Consider the following 5,652-nt stretch of genomic DNA (forward strand, 5'->3'; position numbering starts at 1 on the left):
TTGTCTTGGAGCAACTGTAACCACATCATTTCCTTAGGGATTAATAAAGTATTCTGAATCTGATTCTGATGATTATATTGAAAGCTGTGTGAGACCTGACACACAAACAAGAGATTGAAATAAATAGAATAAAAATAAAAGTTTGGACCTTCTCATTTAATATTTTTTCTTTATTCTTACTATTTTCTACATTGTAGATACAAACGGAAGACATCAAATGTATGAAGTAAGATATGTGGAATTATGTAGCAAAGAAAAAAATGATAAATAACTCTAAATATGTCTTATATTTTAGATTCCTGAAAGTAGCCACCCTTTGCTTTGTTGACAGGTTTGACTGGTACAGTATATATATGTAAAGTAGTTACATAGTAAGGAGTTCATAAAGACACTCGTGGCCAAAAAACAAAAAAATCCCCCCCAAAAAAAACAAAACACAGACAGAGAAAGATGAGAAATGGCCTCCAGAAGAACCCATGGGGGCACTAATACTTAAAATAGTTGGAGACTTCCCAACTTTTATAGCATCAGTATATTTTCTAGACTGTGGTCTGACAGCTCTGAGTTGTTGCCAGACTTAATTTGAGAAAACCAACTCAGAGCATGACAACCATCAACAATAGCCCCTAGACCCAGAGGAAGGACTCTCTTTATATGGCAGTAAGTGGTCAACTAATGTTGTTTAACACTAGTGTTGTATATGCTTTATGAAAGTCTGAAAATATGAAAATGAAAATATGAAAGAAAATATTAAGAGGGAGGACATGCAGGGTTTAGAGGGTTTTTAATGTGAGCTTACGCTAAGTTGTATTTTATATCAATAATAATAACAACAGTAGTAATTATAATTTTTCACATTGTTGCGTTTCAAACAAAAGTTGTCGTAGTTTTTGCTTTAGAAACTGAGTACTAAAAATATTATAAGTAATAATGAAATATCATAAGAAATATATGATCAACTATAAAAATGGACACAAGCATGCACATGTCAAAATATGTTCACTGTGCATACACACAGAAACACACATGTGTATGTGGCAACATACTATTATATAATTTCTATCGACTGGGCTTAGTTAAATTGCATGCTTCTTTTTAAGGGAGGCTGACATTTTTCTCTTAATGGTAAATGGACTGGTACTTAGATAACACTTATTTACATACTTTAGGTGAAAGGATTTTTTTTCAGTTGTTTGCTTCTTCTGAACTGAAGTTAATTAATACTCAAGCGATTTTCATACTATGGCAGACACAGCTCAAACGAACAATGGGAGGCACTCAGCTGTTGCCTCAGTCCCCTGATGCCTCAGGTAATTGGTCTTCAGTGTCAAAGACAATGTTCTTTATGTTCAGATTGCATGCAAAATGTAAAGAGTGAAAATATACTGTTCTACATTAGCAACTCAACACAGTAAAATGTAGCCACTGCCCATACCATACTGTGCAAAAGTACTAAAGAACAACTCATAAAGAAATGAGTGGTGGTTCAAAGTACTACTGTTTTTAATAAGGTCGGTATCAAACAACAATAAATTACATTCTTTCTATCAGCTATTTTCTCTGGAATTTCTTACCCTCATGTTGTTGTGTCTTTTCTTAGCACAGTGGGAATTCCCCTTTGGAAAAACAACATGTTATCTTTCAAAAAAACAAACAACCAAAACAACAACAGATAAAACTGATAAGCTGCAGCGATTGGCTTTGTGTTCAGATTGCATGCGAAGTGTAATGAATGAAAATTTAGTGCACTACAGTAGAGACACAGTAAAATGTAGCCGCTGCCTGTACCATACTGTGCAAAAGTACTAAACCACCACTTCTTGAGCAGCAGTTTTCTAAGCTTATTTACACATCTATATATCGATATATATATACACACACTTGTTTGTATTTTTAGTGCAATCTTTATCAGAGCATCTGTTTACATGTCCCTTCTGATTTTGTAGTTGTATGTGCCAATAGTTGTAGGTTTTAGTTCTCTGTTAGACTTTCCTTTGCCTCTGTCTCTGGACTACTGTCATGAACTAGCTGTGTGCAGGCAGATGAGGACCCAAATGCAAAACTCACGGAGACAAAAGCTGAACTCAAAATCTCTCCTTTATTGCAGGCTTCACAAAGAAACCAAACTAAACTGGGAATGCTAAACTGAGAACCGAGGGAACACAGAGTTAGGCACACCGGTTCAGTGAAGAGACATTGACGACGCGACACTGAGCTGAGAGAGACGTGGACATAAATACACAGAGGGTTAATGAGGGAAGTGGGAGCACACGGGGAACATGGTGAACACAGCTGAAACTGATAACCATAACGAGACACGGCAGGAACAAACACAACACTGATGCACACTGACGGGAGACTATCAAAGTAAAACAGGAAGCACACAGAGGCAGACCAGAGGAGAGAGAGAGCATGGGGAGAGCACAGACATAACGGGCTGGGGAAAACATGGAATAAAACAAGGAGGGGAAACAAGGACTCACAGATACACAGAGGGGGCACACAGGGGTAAAGTCATGAGGGCAAATAATAATATAAATAAGCAACATCTTAACAGAACAACCTAGTAACCATGGCATAAATTAAGAACAAAATACAAAAACACACGGAAACTAAGAATGCTGGGTCAACATGACCCAGGATCATGACAGACTATGTTTTGGTATTTGGACATTTCCAATATCAAATTAAATTGGCTTACTTTAAAAAAAAAACATCCAGTCAGCCTTTGTCTGCATTTGTGGGTCCTTCACTTCTTGTTCGCTATCTGCATACAATGAAACAGGCAACTGATTGACTCGTAATCACAATATACTTATTCAGGGGAAGTGGATTGCACAGTTCAGAGAATGTTGGACAAATGCTGGTAGAAGAGGCGTGGGATAATTTGAAAGCCTGAGCTCATCCAGCTGAACAGCTGGCCAGAAGGGGCGAAGCCCGCAGGGTGCATTGCAGGGTGCATTGCAGACAGCAGCGAATCAACATACAGCAAAGGGGCATTTATTTCAAAGAAAGTGGGCATTGTAGTGAAAGCCGCCATTGCTCAATGAGTTTGTTCTAGACCATTTGGCAACAAGAAAGCTAGTCAGCTGAGATTTTCATGGCTGTAGTAAAAGAACTCGGTATTGTGTTTCAACATGTACCTCCATTCATCTAAAGATTAACTGCTTCAAAAAGGATCAGTTCGCATTACATCAGGCCTCTGGTGTAATGTGAAATTTTTATACAGTGTCTCCACTGCACTGCAGCATGTCACTGTAGCATGTCAGGAGTCATAGCTTCGGTCCAACATAATTCTGTAAACTAAATGTATGTATCACAATATTGCTGTATGGTAATAAAGGTTAATACTTGAATACTGTTAATTTTTTTTTTTTTTAAATTGTCTTAAATTGTTAAAGTTGTGCTTACTGCCACACCAGTGTGGACAGTATATTAACCAAATTGTAAGACATAGCACAGCAGAAATACATGATGGCAATGATTAGAATTTGTGCAAGTGCTAAGTTATATACCCTATATATAAATTAGATTAATCGCTGACTTCCTCTCTTCTTAAGAATCTAGTTCTCAGGTGGATTAGTGGACAGGTGCTCCTTAGATACACTGATGAGCAGAATTTTACTGCTTGGGTTGTCTTTCTCATAGCTTTTCTGTTTAACACCAGTTCTTTGCCAGATGGTTTATTTCTGCCAAGGTGGTATTGAGGCCCTCTTGGCTATCTGTTAGTGTTTGTGTTTTTTGTGCCTGAATAGCCTTAAATCGCTGCCTGCTTCTTAGTTATGTTTGAGTTCTCTCACAACTTTTCCTTCTTGAACATGTGCCAGTGCCAGTCACTCAGAATTTGATAAACTCATCTGACAGTAAAATAATGGTTTAGTCCTTAACAGCTGAGAGTATTTAAGACTGCCAGTTGTAATTAGACAGGAGAGTGATTGTGCTGTGGGAAGACTTGACATGCGAGTGATTGTCAAGGCCTATATCGGCAAATACACCGCCTGTTGCTTCCATACTGTGTCCTAGTCTTCCTCATTATAAACCGAGTCCAAAAGGCCACCTTGTTACAAGTGTGAATGTTAAATAAATATGTAGGACTGCCTTTGTGCCTCCCTGTCTGTTTGTGCAATATTGCTAAAAAAAAGTTCTGTCTCAGAGTGATGCTAAAAAGCTAGTTCATGTGTTTATTACTTGTAGTAGCTAAATGTACATCTAAATAGTTTACTTACTTTGGCTTTCTAAATGATAAAATGAACATGTTATGTGTGTGCTTCTTAATCAAGAATACATTTTTATATCTGTATTCATAAATTACATACTAAGGACGAGTAATGCTTTATACATGAGAAATTACGCACTTACTAATATCTTATTATTGCTTAATACAATGTCATTATTAAAGTATATTTTATGTCTTATTTCTTCTAAAAACATGACATTACTTGGATTGACTTAAACAGTAATTAACATTACTTACAGAAAAAAACCTGAAGTGATGCAATAATTAAATACTAAATTACTCATGCACTGCTTGAAATTATTATCACATTCGTCCACAGTACAGTATATTTGTGTGTTTCCTGTAAAAACATGACTTGTTACCCCTTTAATCTTGTTTAACCACTTTGAAGTATTTGTAGGTAAATATAATTACATTGTATAACGTCAAGTACAATGCATTGAAATTTAATGTAATTACAGGGGAATTATGCCCTTAGTGGCAGGTGGTATTATAAAGTGTTGGGAAATTAATACCTGAACTTCTACGTAATGTGCCTGAAATGGGGTTTTGCCATCATAATCCACTGCTTCCAAATGTTTTTTCAAGGGGTTCTTGCCAGGGCTTGCTTGTGTAATCCTGTGCAGATTAAAGATATGATCTCTTGATGATGGATTTAAAGGATAAGACTTTCTGGTTTCTGTGTGTTTGTGTATCGGCTTGGTAAAAGTCAAGTCAGTCTGACTCATTGACTGACTCACACAGAAACCTGATTTTAAAAATATGTTTTTTTAGCCTCAGGTAGTGAAAGTGAAGGAGACTTCCTGGTTCAACATGTGCTCTGTCGCACTACAACTCTACAGCAAACAAAAGGGAAATGAGTGTGTTAACCCTAACGGGATGAAAGGCAAGGCTAAGAGAGATGAGCAAATACTACATTCAAATAAAATCTCCTGCATATGATGTAAATTACTCTGGGACGCTTTAGATATTGCATGGATGTGTTGCAATGGAACATGCGTCGCTAAAAAAAAAAAAAAAAGAGAATCCAAAGATCTCAAAGTGAGTTGAATTGAAAATCTGATGTTATTAAACCTTACAACATTCCCATTACATAAATCTGTCTTATCTGTGCATGGTGCTATACATTTCAATAGTTTTTAGGATTTGCAGCACCCATTTTTAACACTTTTGTTCTGTCAATTCCATTAAAACCTTTTTATAATTGAATTTTAAGAAATTTAAACAGACAAAGCAGTCCCTGGCTTTACTGTGTTAAATGTTCAGAAAAGACAGACTGGCTCTTATGCTTCCATGTATGAGTTTAAAATACCAAGACAAAATAAAATACTAAAAATAAAGATCTTATTAGTCTCCTGTGCAAACCTTTAAGTGCTTGATTTTAGGCTTTAACCTTACTGTGGAATACAGACCTC

This window comes from Aulonocara sp. 'chitande type north' Nkhata Bay, linkage group LG7, assembly GCF_057382095.1.
Source record: "Aulonocara sp. 'chitande type north' Nkhata Bay isolate Kocher_YH1m ecotype deep benthic linkage group LG7, A_spYH_male_GT1.1, whole genome shotgun sequence".
NCBI lineage: Eukaryota > Metazoa > Chordata > Actinopteri > Cichliformes > Cichlidae > Aulonocara > Aulonocara sp. 'chitande type north' Nkhata Bay.